Source organism: Triturus cristatus, chromosome 12 (genome assembly GCF_964204655.1).
Source record: "Triturus cristatus chromosome 12, aTriCri1.1, whole genome shotgun sequence".
NCBI lineage: Eukaryota > Metazoa > Chordata > Amphibia > Caudata > Salamandridae > Triturus > Triturus cristatus.
Window position 1 is genome coordinate 226,400,416 of NC_140595.1, and position 15,363 is coordinate 226,415,778.

The following is a 15,363-nucleotide window of genomic DNA, read 5'->3' on the forward strand; positions in this document are numbered from 1 at the left end:
TAATTCAGCCCCCTGACCAATCCTGAGGGAAGGCACCCGTTGCCATTGCCAGTGGATCTGGTCTCCAGCTGAAAAAGACCGGAACCTGTCGATTCAGTCTGGACGCAAACAGGTCTATTTGACAAGGACCCCAGATCTCTTGTAACCATTGGAATAAGATTGGTTGAAGTTGCCAATCGCTGTAATCTTTGAGGTGTCTGGAATTCCAGTCCGTTACCAAGTTGGACTGGCCCGGAATGTACTCCGCTATTACCGTGATCTGTCGACTCAGGCAATAATGCCAAAAGTCTTTGGCGATCTCTACTAGTAGAGTCGACCTTGTGCCTCCCAACTTGTTGATATACCTCACTGCCGATATGTTTTCCATCCTAAGAAGGATACAACATGAGGTCTGCTTGGGAGATCAGGTCCGTATTGCGAAGGAACCCGCTAGAAGTTCCAGGCAATTGATTTGTAAGGCTAATTCTTGGGGAGACCACCTTCTCCAGTGGAGATGTCTCCGCAATGCTCTCCCCAGCCCCAACGTCTGGCGTCGGATTCTATTGTAACCTCTGGTTGAGAGCCGAAAATTGCTCTGCCGTTCCACGCTTCCACGTGGCCCAGCCACCACTGCATCTCCTCCCGTACTTCCTGCGACAACGGAACTTGGTCCGTGTAGGACAAACCTTTTTGGCGAGGTTGAATCTTCAACCTTTGAAGGGCCCTGCAATGTAGAGGGCCCGGGAAAATTGCCTGGATGGAGGAGGTCAGTAGTCCAACTACTCTGGTAATTGTCCTGAGAGAGACCATCTGCTTGTTGAGAATTGCCAATATCTCTTTCTTGAGAGCTTTCAGCTTTGTCTTAGTTGAGCAGCCCTAGAATCTATCACAAAACCCAGAAAATCTATTGTATGAGACGGACAAAGAGATGACTTGGGTTCGTTGATCATAAACCCCAAACTCTGCAAGAGAGACATTGTCATCTGAAGATGTTGTTTGGACAACTCTGGACTCTGAGCCATGATTAAGATGTCGTCCAAGTAAATGATCATGCGAACACCTTGTTCTCGTAGGTGTGCCACCACCGGCTTCATTATCTTGGTGAAGCACCAAGGAGCCGAGGAACGCCCGAAAGGATGGGCCAAATACTCGAACCATCGATCCCTCCATTGGAATTGTAGGAAACGGCGATGGGGAGGATAGATTGGAATGGAGAGGTAAGCATCTTTGAGATCTAGCCTGACCATCCAATCCCCTGTTTTCAGTAAGTCCGCCAAAAGATGGATTCCCTCCATCTTGAAATGTTTGTAAATCTGTTATTGATTGAAATCCCTCAGATTCAGAACTAGTCTGTGACTGCCACCTTTCTTTTGAACCAAAAAGACATTGCTGGAAAAACCATGAGGCATGGAGTCGCAGTGAGCGATTGCATGTTTTTCAGCAATTCGCCGATTTCGGTGTCTATAAAAATACATTCTTGTTGGGAAAAACTGAGAGACCTGGGGAGTGCGTCCTGAATTGGTGTACGATAGAATTCCAGATGGAACCCCTGAACAGTCTGTAATACCCAGGCATCCTGTGTTAATCTTCTTCAATTGTGAACAAAGAATTGTGTCTGACCCCCCCCCCCAATGGTAACGGAGAAATGTCTGTTACTCTTACCTGCAGAATTTTGTGCCTGGAATCCTGCTCTGTTTTCACCCCAGTGGAAACGGCATTTGTTGAAGCGTCGGTGTGTGGGATAGAAAGTACCTCCTCTAGTTGAATCCCAATCTTCCCTGCCGCCCCCATAGTCGCCTCTGGAGGGACCTTGATTATAGAAACGGCCTAACGAGTGTCCCCTGCCTCGTCCGGCCCTGTTAATAAGGCCTTGCTGGAAGACGCGTTTAATGCCAGATTGCGCCTTGTCCAGGGATGTGAATGTCCCCACATACTTCGAGAAGTCTTTGACAAAGCGGTCGCAAAGAGCTTGCCGTCATCTAGGGGTCCGGTTCTGCAGAAGCAAGGTCAGTGAGGTTGGAATCCATGCACATGAGCAAGGATTTGCGCTGTTTTGTGGATATGGCGTAATTAGCATTGCCAAGGAGTCTCTGGTCCTGTAATAGAATTTTGATATGACCTGCTGAAGTACCTTCTCTTGGCTTATGTTAAGTAGGCCTCCGTGCCATCTTGTTCAAAATGGATGTCTCACGCTGCACATTCACTGTTTTAATATTTCTTCTGCATTCAGCCAAGCAAAGTTGTTTATTTCCAAATGACATTGTGGCTCAGTAATGTTTCAACCTTCAAGGATTATTCTGCCTGCTTGGTGTATTGCATTCATTCGCAATAGTTCACTGTTGATTTGTAACTAGTTTGTTCTGCCGGCTCTGGATGTCATTAACATATAGGGGGCTGAATGAGCATTCATGTAGTGGGATAATGCTTAGGTGGTAAGGCGGTGTGATGCTTATTAGTTCTGTGTTATGATTTTCTGAAATTTCATGTGCTCACACCATGATAATGAATCTGCAGTTGTCAGTATTTTCTAAGTGAAAATTTCTGTAGTGTCCTATCCCCACCCGGGTACATGCAAATGATCACGCCAAACACGTAGCTTGGTATTACATGTCTTTATTCTTCAGCGTGTAACCGTTAACTGAACATTCTACTTCATGAATTCTATCACCTGCCCCCACGCACTTACGTCACTGTTCTACGTAATGAGTCAGGTACCAATTGATTCCCGTAATCTCCAACGCACAAGACCCTACAATTTCCGTTATAAAAGAAAAGATTTTCCGCTAGAAAAGAAAAGGTCTCATGCTCCTCCCCCCCCCCCCCCCCCCCCCCAAATATGATATTTGTGGGTGAGGCAGAGACCTTTTCGATGCTACTAGGGATGTAGTCCGATATTTAGTTTTAAAATTGATTTGCAGGTCATTTGGAACTTAGACTAATTTTTGAGTTTGCCTGTTATCCTGTACCGCCCTATTATGGTGAACCTAAATGGCAATGACTTTATGTCTCTGCACTTATAGTTTCTGTATTGTACCCTTTAAAAGATTTGTAATCATTCGAAATCTCTAATTCTGCCCTAGAACTCACTTATGGAACCTGTCTTTGCATAATTGACTGCATTTTTGATATGCTGTGTTGCATCTTATCCTGGGACACAATACCTCATGAAATAGAGGTTTAACATCACCCCCGATCGACCCACCCATGGGGGTGCTATTGAGGTGTAAGAATTAGGTGTTCCCTGCACCCACAGGGATGATGGCCAAACCTTATTTTTTATATTTCGAGGCAGACAGAACATTGCTTATTATAGCAGACGCTATTTAAAACACCTAATCTCTACTCGCAAATGACAATTTACATGAGATTTTCACGGCCTTAATAAGTCACAGAAGTCCTACCTGGCTTGTAATAACTTGAGTACATAAGGCTAGTGGGAGCCTTATCACATGTGAAATGTACATTTGTCCTGTTATTGCTGTTAAAGTCTAGCGTTAAATATAGTTACTTTTATGTTTGCAAACTGCTTGAAACTTTTTCCTAGTTTTAATATGGTTTTACCATGATCTTTGTATGATTCCTATCAATGCTATTGGTAGTTTTATGCATTTATTTGTTAATCTTGTTCTGGTAGCATGTCTTACATTTTCATGGGTCTATGTGATATTGTGCTATTCTTTTCTGAAGAAAAGGCTTCAAATGCACCAACAATCCACGCAGACAGTACCAATGTTGTGTGTGAACTGCAGATAAAACTGCATTAAAAACTTCCTTCAAATGGCAGTGCATGCGTGTTTCTTGTTTAGCTGGCACTTTTGATTTGATGAGTTGTAATCTTCTACTGCTGATATCATGGAACTATTTAAATTTTATATTTAAATTTTAATTTCTGATGTAGAATTATGAGAGGGCTGTCCCTCTCTCTATTGCTGATACTTTTTGCCCCTTCTCAGTCTGTTGCTCGGACTCTTTTGCTCCCTCCTCTGTCACCATTGGGTTTTTTTAAATTGTGCAGTGTTGGCAAACTTTTTTTGACAAACCGGCATCTTGGAAAATATAGAAATGTTAGTATAGACGCTTTCTTGATAGCCACCACTTTGCGTGACACAACATGGCTATTGCATTTAGGCAGCCCTTTTGATAGTATAGGAAATACACCTTCAAGGTGTGTTCAGTCTTACTTTTGATTGATGTGGCCTGCAGGGTATATGTCAGTATAGCATTAAAAATCCTGGCTTAGGGGGTATGGAGTAGGACATGTCTCTCCTTCTCTCCGTATCCCCGGGGCCCATCAATTGTCATGTACAGCATAGGGGAACCTAAAGTGCATGGGAAAGCGGTGAGACTGTGTATATGCCCCCGGCCTTACCAAGAAGGAGTGGGGCACGCATTGAGGGTTGCTGTCCTCCCGAGGCTCGCACGTCTGTCAGTTGCACTGCGTTGCCATCTTGCCAGGATTTCCACTAGAAATCTAGTGAGCGGTGGTTGCTGACGGCTGCACCAGTGGCCTGCCCCGAGTGGTGCATTGATGGGAGGATGCCTCTTTCCTGCCAACTGACAGAGCTGAGCCCGTGTGATGCCACTGAAGAGTACAAGAAGTGAAGCTGAGGAGCAGAACTGGGGCCTAGAACCGTGAGCTGGGCGGCGGTGCTATGGGCGTTTGCGGTACGTCTTTTCTGGGGCCCCCAGGGAAGCTCCAAAATTACCTGCGCAGTGGGGGGCCCAGGCGCTTGGCTCTCTTCCTGGCGACTGCTAGGGATGGCCAATTGCATCTGTCTTCGGTGGGCAGAAGCCCTGTCGTGTGGGTGGGGGCTGGGTTTACCGGCCGCTCTCACTGTGGGTGAGCCTGGATTGTGCCCTGGTCACGTTGCCTGTGGTTGGCTGAGGTGTGGAGTCAGAGGCCTCACAACTGAAATCACACCAGCACCACTGAGAAGAGTGGGCACAAGTCTCCTGAATGTGTCCTGGGCAGGGACGGCGTGGATAACACAGGGGCGCTCCTCCACACTGTAGTGGCCTGGACTCCTGAGGGCCTCCCTGACTCTTTACCTGAAAGCCCCTTGTGTTGTTTCTGGTTCTATCCCCCATGTGCAATTCCCCTGCTCCACTCAGGACTGCCCTCTCGATCGCTGTGGGCTAGACTGCACCATACAACTGAGACCACTGCTCTGCCTGGTGGAAGGTGGGAAAAGCGAGGTGGCAATCCCCCGGCACTCAGGGGGCTAGGGGGAGTGTCCTACACCTTTCCTAGGAACTGGTAACCAAGTCTCCGCAACCGCAGCCTGATACAGCTCTCTCACAACGGTAGTAACTCACCTGCCTCAATCACAATCTACCGGTCCCACTACATCTCATCTGTTGACAGGCGTCTGACAATTCCGCTCTCTTGGTCTGGGACTGGCAAAGCACATGCTGTTATGCCACGCTCCAAAGCTGCAAAAGACAACCTGGTCATGTCGCTCTGGGCCAAGGCTGCGCCTGCTGAATCGAAAGCGCCACAGGACCCTCATCCTCGTCCCCGGTCATGCAAGGTTACATGAATCGCTTCCTGCAAGAGATTCACCCGGACATTAGCTCTCTTAAGGAAGAGTTTAAATCATGCCTCCGGGATCTGTGAAAAGACGTCTCCGACATAGGTGAGCGAGTGGATGATCTTGAAAGTACTGTGGACGTGCAGTCAAAAGACCAGAAGAAGCTATGGCGGTGGGTAACGTCTTTGGAAGAGCAAAACATTGAGATGCAATCCAAGCAGGTGTATTAGAAAAACAGAAGCCGCCGTAACAACTGCTCCCTGGTGGTGGGGGGGGGGGCTGGGGGGATGCCTAGGGGTGCGGAGGGCAATAACACCATGTCATTCACGGCAGACCTCCTCCAGGATTTTTTTTTTTTAACATTTGTTATATTGCCATTTTCATATTTCAGACACTGTACCTCATACAAATCTTTCCAATAGTTGCGTCAGATCTTACCGCCAATGGTGTTACATACCATCTGTATATACTGGTGCTACGTCAGCGGGGAGCGTAAAAACAACATACAGGTATAGCGTGATGTGTGCACCCTATCGTCTCTGCTACCTGATATGGCACTTGAACTGGGGTGTAACACAGGTATAAACTAGGGGATGGGCATGGAAGATCACATCCAGTTTACGCTAACGGGTGCATTAAACGTCGTACGGGTATGGCCCCTCTGTGATTCATGATGCCTATCCTGTTAGGTTCGACCCGTAACTACAATAGCCTACCCGATGTTGGGGCCTGTTATGAGATCACGTGGTCGGAAGATCGGGAGATTGGTCGGGTGGGGTCTGTGGCTGCATTTGCAGGGCTGACAATGTGGGTGGGTCGTCTGATGGATTGGCGCCCGGGGTTAACTGCCTGAACTGATATAGTAGCATGGCCCATTCCATAGATATAGGGTTCTTGCGGACCCCTCTCACTTCCTCCTCCCGCAATGTCTCCTCCTCCGCTGCCGCCCATTTATGTGTAGCTCCCACCCATGCCGTCAATGGTGGGCCCGTGGGGGAACGCCAGTGCATGGCGATGCTGTGTTTGGCTAAGAGTACCGCAAGGGAGAGGAACCGAGTCTGCACCCTGTGTTGTTTACTTGCGCGAAAGATGCCTATGGCACTGGCCTCCCATGTGTTCATGTAGGCTAGCCCTGTGAGGGTACCCAGAGCAGTGTGAATGTGTTGCCAGAAAATTTTGATGATGGAGCAATTCCAGAACATATGTTGGAAATCCGCATTCCGCTCCTGGCATCTGGGGCAGAGGAACTGTGTGTCGGGGTAGAATCGTTGGAGGCGGGCTGGTGTCAGATAGGCCCTGTGCAGGATGTAATATTGAATGTTTTTAAAGCGTGCGTTTCTGGATACCTTCTTGGGGTACTTCAACGCCCTCTCCCTCTCCGTCTCGTGACGCACGCGCCCTATTTCCGCCTCCCAAGTGGCCCGCAGGGTCTCTAGTGGTTTGTTGGTCAGTTGCCGTATGGCTTTATAAAGCCATGTAGTTAGATGGCACCTTGTTCCCATGTGTAGAACCGTGTGGAGAACTGGATGCGAGTGTGGTTCCCCCTTGGTTAGGTCCTGATACGGGCGGTAGCTATCTAGGAGTTGGCGGTGGAGCAGGAACTGCCCCGGAGGAAGATCGAACTCCTCCACAAGACTGTGGAACGGTCCTAGTTGACCGTCCTCGAAGAGGGACTCCACCTCTGTAATGCCACAAGAGGTCCACGTGCGGAGCGCGCTGTGTGTGTAATAGCGTTCCTGTTTGGGCCATCCCACCAAGGTGAGCAGGGGGGGGGGGGAGTACAATGGAGTCCCCGGGGACATGCGGTGAATTCGCAGCATGCACTTATGGGCCACCGACACCTGTAGAGGGTATGTGCGTTCTGGTTTAGTGCCTGGAAGAAGCAGGCGACGGATCTCCGGGACCGATATCCGTCCTGCGATGGTGTGAGTTTCCACAGTATACCTGTCTGCCGTCCAGTGTGACAGCCACTCCAACTGTGCCGCTAAGAAGTAGGCATCGAACGAGGGGGCTCCCAAGCCACCCTGCGTGGTGGGCAACTGCAATTTCTTCAGGGCTATAATGTGCCAGATCCCCAAATCAGTGCGCTGAGAAGGGAGTCCAGGTCCCGAAAAAAGGCTATGGGGTGGAATTACTGGCAGATTGGTAAAGACGTACAACAATCTTGGGACCATTATCATTTTGGCCAATGCCACTCGCCCAATTGGAGCTAGCGGAAGGCTCTTCCAAAATCCGATCGTAGCCCTAATGCTTGCCAATCCCCTGTTATGGTTACCCTCGAACATATCTGTGGAAGAGTGATAGAGACGGATCCCGAGGTATCGAGGGGCCTCCGCACTCCAGGGCACACGTTGAGCACCCAGCCTAACCTCCTGTGGGGGTAGATCCGGATACAGCGGGTATATCGTGGACTTATCCCAATTCACCCGTAGGCCAGAGGCCGCCGTAAATTCCGTCAGCGTCTCCCAGAGGGGAGTCAAGTCGTCTGTGATGTCCCGCACATATATCAGCAGGTCATCAGCATATAAGGACACACTGTGTACTGTGCCTGCTACAGGGATGCCCCATCGCTCCCCCTCCCGCCGAAGTCGTATGGCTAGAGGCTCAACTGCTAGGGCAAAAAGTAATGGGGACAATGGACAGCCCTGTCGCGTGCCCCTCTGAACCGCAAACTCCGAGATGTATCGGCCCAGGCGTACCCGCGAGGTCAGTCCGGAATACAGTAGGTGCGTATAGACTAGGAGGGTGGGTCCAATGTCCGCACGCTGCAGAACCGCAAACAGGAACTGCCATGTAAGGGAATCAAAGGCCTTCTCAAGATCCAGGATGAGACAGGCCGCCCGGGGGTATATCCCCTTCACCTGGTCCTGGATGTGGAAAACCCGGCGTATGTTCTGCGACGTGCGTCTGCCGGGTATAAAGCCACACTGATCCGGGTGGACCAAGGAACGTATGATTTGTAGGTACCTATCCGCAAGTATCTTCCCGAGGAGTTTGCAATTGGCGGACAGCAACGAAATGGGGCGATAGGAGGCCATTTGCTGTGGGTCCCGGTGTGGTTTCAAGAAAGTCACGATTACGGATTCTCGCATGGATTTCGGTAGCTCACCCTTCTTTAGCGCCGCCGCGAACATCGTTACCAATTGAGGGACTAGGTGCACCGAGAATGTCGAGTAGTATTCTAATGGGAACCCATCTAATCCCGGAGCTTTATTACGTGCTAGGGCATGTAGGGCCCGTGTCACGTCTGCCGCGGTTATTACTGCGTCAAGGGCCTCCCTTTCTGTCCTCGTAATTTTTGGGATAGGCAGGGGATCGAGAAATCGATCCACTACAGCTTGTGGGGTAGAGGCAGGGTCGCTATATATCTCCGCGTAGTAGTCGCGAAAAGCCCCAAGAATCCCAGCCTGGGAACGTACCAGCACCCCCCTGGGGTCTAATATCTCGGTGATGGGCTTGAAATCCGTGTCCTGTCTGGCTAACCACGCCAGGGGAGTGCCAGTTTTGTCCCTCTCTTTATGCATCCGTGTAGCGTATGATCTGAAGTTGTACCTTCGTAAATCCATGGAGGCAGCTTGATAGACCATTTTTGCTTCTGCTATACGCCGCGTCTCCCCCTCGGATGTGGAATCCCGTTTAGTGAGACCAGCCAAGCGCTGCTCCGCCTTGGTGAGGGCCTGTTCTAGTACGCGCTTAACGCCAGTTATTTGCTTCAAACACTCTCCCCGGGCAACCACCTTAAATGCATCCGATTCCACTAACGTGGAGCAGACCTCCTCCAGGATATCCGGTGAGATGACGACGCCTGTCCGCCAACTCTTGACAGGGCGCATCGCTTGGCCACAGCTTCTGGGCGCAAAGACGCGACACCGGATATCCTGACCAGTGTACAGTTCTTTACAGAGAAAGTGATACTACAAGCCGCCAGAGGCAAACCTGAACTGGTGTTCCGGGCCATACCGTTCAGCTGTACCAAGATTTGTCCCCAATTATGTTGCAGAAGTGACGAGAATTCAAACTGGTTACTGACCAGCTCCGCAACCTGGTAATCTGTTACCAGTGGGGCCACCCCTTCGCCCTCTTGTTCACATGGGTGGGCCGACTCTCCTCACTGAGATCACTCACAGAGGCGAAGCACCTAGTGGGACTTCCTGATGACGCTGATAACGGTACTGATCCCCCCCAGCTCGAGACCCACCCGAAAGAGATCTCTGACTGGTTTGGACCATGGTTAAACCGCAACGCCCTGACAAACGGCAAACAGAGGTGTCCATGCAGGGAACCAAACGGGACAACATGCATCACCTCCGTAGCCTCGAGGTGGGGGGGGCAAGAGGGCCATTTCCCACATGCTCTACTGCAGGCTCCCTTTGAACACGAACACCTTACTCCAGGGGCACAGGCCGTCATGCTTACATTGACGCTCTCCCGTGAACTCACTGGCATACTGCTGGCGGCGCGGGCTTAGGAGAGACTCTCAATCCACGCGTCACGAAGGTCTCTGCTCCCACCCCCTTCCCCGATGTCTTTCCCCCGATGATTCTTCCCCCAGGAGGGTCCAGAGCACTTGGTGCCGGCCTCTACAATGTGTGGAACTCGCTGATGGGCCGTTGTTTTTTTAAAACATATTTTATTTCCTGTGGTTTGCATCAGCTATGTCAGTAACATCTCTTCCTCATTACATTAATTCAAGATTCTTCGGGTATTTCTTACATGCACATAAATCTGATTACCCGTTTAATTCTGATCCCTTACAGATGGTTCACATACTCAATCTTAATTCCCCTCTCCAACTTTTCCCAACTCCCCCTCCCTCTCCCTCACTGCAGGTCATCTAGCTGTCTAGTTTAGTTAAGCTGTCACATCCCCCGTTGTTTAATGCGTAGTTATGCGTCCTTCAGGGGTCACTCCCTGGTCTAGTACCAACCTAAGTTTCCTGGTATCCTAAGGATTTTCTTCCCTGGGTTCTTGTTCTAATGCTCCTTCTTCGTCATGTCTAATGGGGCTCTCCTGTCGTGAGGGCAATGTTGGGGTGGTGGATCCAGATCCCTGATCCCTACCTCTCATCTCTTCCACCAGGGTCTCTCACGCCCTAGTTCTCTCAATTTTACCAAGGCCCCGTCTTGCATTCCTTAGCAAGATTCTGCCCTTGGGAGGTCCGCCATGTACAGATTAAACCGGGTCGGTGCAAGCACACAACACTGTTTCAGTCCCTTTGCTGTGGGCACTTTCGAGGAGATGTGGGTACCGCCACCTAGTTTCACCTGCACCCATGTATCTGTATGAAGAAGTTTCAACATGTTTAAAATATGCTGTGGTATGCCCCATTGTGCCAATTTCCCCCACAGTCTGCTCCTCTCTACGTTATCGAAGGCAGCGCTGAAGTCGATGTAGCATAAATGTAAAGGTAGTTTTGATGCTTTGACTGCATCGATTAATAGTGAGATTGTAAGGATGTTAGTGGATGTGCTGGCCGTTTTGCGGAAGCCGGTCTAATTCAGCGGTATTATCGAATTCACCTCCGCCCAGTTTGTCAGCTCCTCTAGTATTGTGCCCGAGAAGTATTTTGCTTCGTTGTCTATTAGAGCTACTAAGCGATAATTGTTGGGCTCCGCTTCGTCACCTTTTTTATGGATTGGCACTATTGTTGAGCCCTTCCATGAGTCCGGCACTCTGTTAAGCCGCCGAACTTCCAGAAATAGAAATTGCAGGATGTCAGCCCAGTCTTCACTCTTTGCTTTAAACAGGGCAGGTGGAATTCCGTTCAGACCCGGAACCCCTTTCTTCTTCCCTTTGACTATCTGCTTTTTGATTGAGAGGGGCAAAGAGCGATTATCTGTGCTTAGTGCTCTGTTTTCTTTGTGTGGCTGCTCCTGATCCCTCATCTCCGTTTTGCTTGCTCCAGCTTGTTCTCCAGATATCCCACTATTGGCCAATTGGGTTCCAGTACTGTCTGTTTGGTTGTTGAAGTGGATGGTAAGGAAATTTACCCAGTTTTCTTTCGAAATATGTGACCCAATGCCCTTATGGTGTGGGTGAATAATCCCGTTCACCGTCTTCCAGAAGCGAATACTATTGTTGCTGTTTGTATCGTGTAGAAGTTTTGCCCAATACACATTCTCACGCTCACTGTTGATGTTCCATTTCAGACTTTTTTAGTTTTGCCCTTTGCTCATTCAAGGAGACTCGTACTTATTTATTGATTTTTTTGGAATGTTTCAACTGTTGTCTTTGGTCCTTCGAAATTTTGTTTTTCTCCCATGCTTTCTGGAAGTTATTTTTTGTGACCAAAGTTTCTGCATGACGATCTAGTAGCTTGGCTGTGAACTGTTCCCAGTGATCTATTTTATCTTCTGGGCTGAGTGCTGACGAGTTGAAGAGTTGAATTGCTGCTTCAGCCTTATTGTTTGTATTGTTTGTTGTACATTTTATCCTTCTTAGGTTGGACATAGAGATACACCCCAGAGTTGTGTCCCTGCTGATTGGTCTTGCTACAGTTGCTGTTATTTGGAATTCTTGGGGGCGATGGTCACTATCGCCCTTGTCCCTCATTCTATACCCAAGTTTATATATGGGAAGAGTGCAAGACTTGCAAAAGTGTAGTCCAGTATGGAGCTTGTTGTAGGGGAATAGTAAGTGTCAACTGGTGGAGTATCGTCCGAAAATCTTCCATTTAAGGCTCGAAGATTTAGATGTCCTAGATCTGCAAGTAGGCGACTGTTGCAGTGCTTATTCTTTCTGTACGGTGGATGACTTTGTATAGCGATATTGTGAATTCCCTTTTGTATAGCTACTTCCACTCATTGTGAGTAACCTATAAGATACTGGTTTAGGTCCCCTGTCAAAATGAAGATTGGGTTTTTCATCACTGTAGCATACTTTGCTGTTTGATTTGCAAGTGCTGTGGAGTCTTTCGTTTTACGTTTAGGGTGGACTTACGAATTAATCAGGCACACCTCCATTTTTTCGTCCTCGATGAGGATTGAAATTGTGACTGCTATTATTGCGTTTGACGTTGAATCCATAAGAGTTGATGAAGGTATGCTTGTTGTAGAGACATAGGTTGCCAGCCCGCCAGAGCAGTGGCCAAATCTGCCCCTCCTTATTGCTGGACTAGCAAAGCAGGTGTAGCCCTCAATATGCTGGGGAGCCGATAGCCATCACACGAGGTTTGGTTTCTGTGCCAGGATTGGTTGCAGAAAGTCGCATGATCATGCCAAGCCAGGGAGGCATTGCTCATCTGTACCCAGGTCAGATTATAACGAAGGCAGTTCTCAAGCAACCCCACAGGGCGTAAGACTGCCAGGCAGTAGAGCCGACAGCGACAGACAGGCAGCAGTAAGGGAGGAGGGAACGACAGATGATTAACAAGTCAGACTGGAGGGCTTGAAGAAAGGAAAGACAGAAAGGAAGTAGGGAAAGCTGGTGAGAACACTTCTAGCAAATCAATCTGGAAAGAATGGACGGGGGAAGGCAGACTGATAAACTAAGCAAGATGAAAGTAAGGCAGGGCGGAAAAAAAATGGAAGGCAAGGAAAGAAGACCTTTGGGGAGGCAAGAAAGACAACAGATGGGTAGAATGAAGTACAATAGCAAAAAAGGGAATCCGGAAGGAAAAAAAAACTAGAGAAGCAGGAAGGTGTCAGGAAGGAAGAGGGTTATAAACAAATAACAACAGAAATAAAGATGTAGGGAGAAAGCCAGAAATGAAGATCTGCAGAAAGAAAGGCAGGGGTGAAGGCAGATAGGAAGAGAGATGAAAGGCATGCAAGAAACAAGACCGAAATGAAGGAAGAAATGAAGGGAAAGACAAGAAGCAGGAGTTAAGGAAGGAATCCGGCAAAGACAGACAAGCATTGAAAATGCAATAGGTTAAACAAAACGGTAACATGAGTAGACAAAAACCATGTACATAGTCTAAGGGGACCTTTTGAAAACCTTTTTGGTCAAGTCTCTACTAACTGTGCTAAATGATTGAGAGTACTGGCCTTGAAAGTACCGAAGGGTCAGTTGATGATAACTACTGTGCCAGCTGGTTGTTTGTTCAGGCAGTGGGCAGTGGCCACCGTTGCCCCGTCACAGTGATTGTCCAATGATGGTGCGACGCCACACAATTAAAGCGCCAGTGCTTAAAAAGTGCAGCAGGGCTGACAGCTTAAATTTTAGCGTCCACGTGTACAGAGCATGTAAACATTAAAAGCCCCAGCCTACTGCATGCCAAGTCTATGGAAGCCCTTTGCAGCACAGACTGGTGTATCCCAACCTTGGTACAGGGTCTGTATGCAGCACAAGCCAAAGTGGTGCAGAAAAAGGAAAGTTTCATTAATGATCTTCCCTCACTAGTCTGTAGTAGAGGGTATTTCTCGTTCACTAAAATGATTTATTTGGCACTTGCTGAGAGCATTTCAGCTATCCACATTCAAATGTATACCTTGTTTTGTTGCCTTACCCATTCTAGGTTGTTACTTTGGCACAGCGTAGGAACTGTACAAACAAAAGGTACTTAGTATCAACATCTAAGTGTATGTGATACATGTTTGTGGCCGGTGTAGTACCAATGGCGTAACAATAGCCACTGGGATTTACACGACCTCCCACGGGCACTTACAGCTTCTTCCAAATGGTGAGTCTATATATCATCATTACCAACACCCACCCCGGGCCTGATGATGGTGTTGGCAAGTGCAGCACTTACCATCGGCATCCCCAGGCTCGCAATGGAAGTGCATCGGGTCAAGGTCTCCGGTATATTTGTTCTTGACACAAAATTAGCTCAGGAGGCTGAGCATGTGTTGCAGACATGTGTAACTCCTCAGTTTCTACTTTATAATGTCACGTCAGTCTTTCATTCCTCTTGACTTTTACAGTGAGCACCTTGAGCTTGATAATTGAAACTTCCCTCTCGGCATATGTGCGCCCCTGCTCAGTGTAACAGTGTGTAGTGTGTCAGCTAGTCTACCAGACCCAAAGTTTAAGTGTGCCTGTGACTCAGTGTGCCTGCGTGTGTGATCAGGTGCTTCAGTGCACTAGTGGGCCTCTTTGTATTAGTGTGTCTGTCTCACGGGGTGCGTGTGTTTCTCAGCGTGTGGATGCATGTGTGCCAGTTTGTAGTGCGGTTTCTATGTATGTCTGTATGCGGGGGTCAACAGGGGGTAAAATACATTGTCATTTATAACGCCATTACATGAGTAATGCCTCACGAAGGGAAAAAACAATAACATTTTCAATGCCAATAGCTTAAAACAATGTCATTGCGAGACCTATTGTATTGCAAATGATTGTTAGTAAGGAGATCCTTCTTGCTACAGATACAGGGAGTTTTCCCCAGAAGACCATGTTGTCCTTTAATGCCCTCAATGCCCCTCCTATATTTCCTTCCTGTATATCCAGGGGCGAGCGGAAGATCTTCATCTTCAAATATCTAAAACATCGGGGCTCTGTTAGACCTGGCACCATTGGCGTGGTTCTCCCTTCCATTTTTTGCTGTTGCCTCATGTGTTTTTGCTGGTGCTTTGGGCACTGTGCCTCTGCTATTCAGTGCCACAGTGCAAGTGCTCCCAATGGTAAATTGATGTATGGATTAGCGACTCCATAATTGGCTGGTTTGGTTTACCTGTCGGACCCTAGTACAGTGCACTGAGTGTGCCCAGGGCTTGTAAATCAAATGCTGCTGGTGGGCTTGCAGCACTGGTTGTGCCACCCACAGAGGCAGCCTATAAAGTATGTCTAAGGCCTGCCATTGTAGAGCCTGTGCGCAGTCTGGTACTGCCATGTTGACTGGCCAAGTGCACCCACTTGCCATTTTTTAAACCTTCCCTTTTATTCATATCAGACACCCCATGGTAGCCCCAAG

At 48.5% G+C, this 15,363-nt stretch overlaps 1 protein-coding gene and 1 pseudogene across 5 annotated transcripts in view; one reads left to right on the forward strand and one right to left on the reverse strand.

Moving 5' to 3' along the window:
* Positions 1-15,363, forward strand: part of ZDHHC1 (zDHHC palmitoyltransferase 1) — a 477,328-nt gene that overhangs the window by 2,650 nt on the left and 459,315 nt on the right. The gene's annotated exons all lie outside the window — the stretch shown is intronic.
* On the reverse strand, positions 856-1,770 carry LOC146775761 (uncharacterized; annotated as a pseudogene).